The sequence below is a fragment of the Tupaia chinensis genome, unplaced genomic scaffold (assembly GCF_000334495.1).
Source record: "Tupaia chinensis unplaced genomic scaffold, TupChi_1.0 Scaffold000159_1, whole genome shotgun sequence".
NCBI classification, from domain to species: domain Eukaryota; kingdom Metazoa; phylum Chordata; class Mammalia; order Scandentia; family Tupaiidae; genus Tupaia; species Tupaia belangeri.
This window is the reverse complement of record NW_006159630.1, coordinates 775,842-777,799: the sequence shown is the minus strand read 5'-3', so window position 1 is coordinate 777,799 and position 1,958 is coordinate 775,842.

The following is a 1,958-nucleotide window of genomic DNA, read 5'->3' as shown; positions in this document are numbered from 1 at the left end:
CCGCCTGGCCCCTCTGTGCCATGTTACGATGTGGTGTCTGCTGTGGGGAGTGGGGGGAGGGGAGCAGGGGGCGGCGGGGGTGGCGGGGTCCTGTCCTCTCTGCCTTCTCTTTCTGGGGTGGCTCCAGCCTTCCCTGGCCCCCACAGGAGGCTGGGAGGGAGCAGGGTCTCCCTCAGGGCTGCAAGGGAGGGTCCAGGGCAGCCCCCGGATGGGCTTCCCTGATGGGCTTCCCTGATGGGGGTGGGGTGGAGTGGGTTCTGTCCATCGCCCAGACAGGGCAGCCCTGTGTTATTTTATACAATAAACGTTCTCCACCAACTGCTTGCCTCTCACTGTCCCCCGCCCCGCGCTGCCTGCCCCTCTACCCTCTTGTCCTCCCAGGGACAGTAGATGGGTCTGTAGCCCCACACCTGCTTGAGGGAACTGCCCCAGGTCAGAGCGGGAGTCAGGGCACCTGGCAGGTACAAGGAGGCCTCCTGCCCACCAGGGCAGGGCAGACCCACACCAGGACTGGCCTCCACCTCCCCTGGCTGCTGCTAGGGGGCGTCCAAGCAGAGGGCTAGGACGACAGGCATGGCATCGCGGAGGGCCACGTGGGGACAGCAGTGAGTGTTGCCGAAGTCGGATGCCTCGGATGGGCAGAGGCAGACAGCCTGGGGAACCTGAGCTGTGGCCCAGGGGCTCCGACCTCACCCTGGAGGCTGCAGGGCTCCTCCAGGCAGACACAGGGTGAGCAGATCCCTGCCGGCTCACACTGGGCCCCTCCCTACGGTGCGTGGGGATGGCTCCCATGGGCTCAAGAGAGACTGCTGAACTTTCGGGAATTTTGCAAGGCAGCTGTTAAACAGCCATTACTAATCAAGTTATACAAACTCATAATTAGTGGTACTGGAAACAAAACGAACCCTCCAAACGTACCAGTTCCTGGCCACTTCTGCGTACCACCCTACGGCCCACGCCCTCGGGCTGCGCGCCTGTGGGTGTGAAGTATGGCAATTGTAGGGTGCAGGTGCGGCACACCAGCGAGCTGGGGTTCAGCTCAGCGACCTCGAGCTGGCAGCTCACAGCCAGCCCCCAGAAATGAGCACCCTCCGCAAGCCCCATCTGCCCCCTCATCTAGGCTTAGGAAGGAGGTGAGAACCCGGTTCCACTTGTGTGCTGTGTGCGCTCGTCACGGAGAGCTGGGAGCCTGAGCTGGGGCCCAGGGGCTCGGGCAGGAGAGGCTGGGTGTCCAGAGCTGCTGCCTGACTAAGTTGTCCGGGCCACAGTGAGTTCACGGTGCATCCTCCTGCCTCCCGTCTTTTCCTCGCTGACTGCAGAGACTGACTGACACGCACATCAGAACAGACTCACGGAGCTGGCTGTGAACACTGACGAGCTTTCCAGTGCTCCCACCCCGAACTCCCAGAGGGACCAAAGGCTACCCTTGGCCAAATTCACTGCCTTCCAGGACCAGCAGTTAGCATAATAGCTACGTAACTGGACTTCAATGTAGTCAACTACGGTTCAAGTCCCAGACCAGGTGGCTTGAAACTCATGCTGGGCACATGTGCATGCATGTCCAAAATCCCGAGAGGAGAATGGAGGAGAAGGGATTGCCACGTGGCCATCTCCCCTGGAGGGTGGTTTCTCGCTTTCTATCTCTCTCTATCTGTGTGGCGAGCGCACGTGCCCTATAGCAAAAACCTCTCCAAAAAAAAATTTTTTTCACTGCCTTCCTTAGGAGCTGACCTGTAAGCTCCTACCTGTCAGTCCCCGGTGGGCCTGCAATGTGTCTGAGGGATCAACAGCCACCCGGGACCCACCCGCCAGCCTTGCCACATTCCAGCAACTCAAGAACCTGCAGGCGGCTGAACAGCATATGCAGGTTTATTGCAGGGTAGGGCACACGAGAGCCCAGCATGGGTGAGTGTGGATGGAGGGGCTCAGGTGGCCAGGAAGCCCCCATCCACTGGACG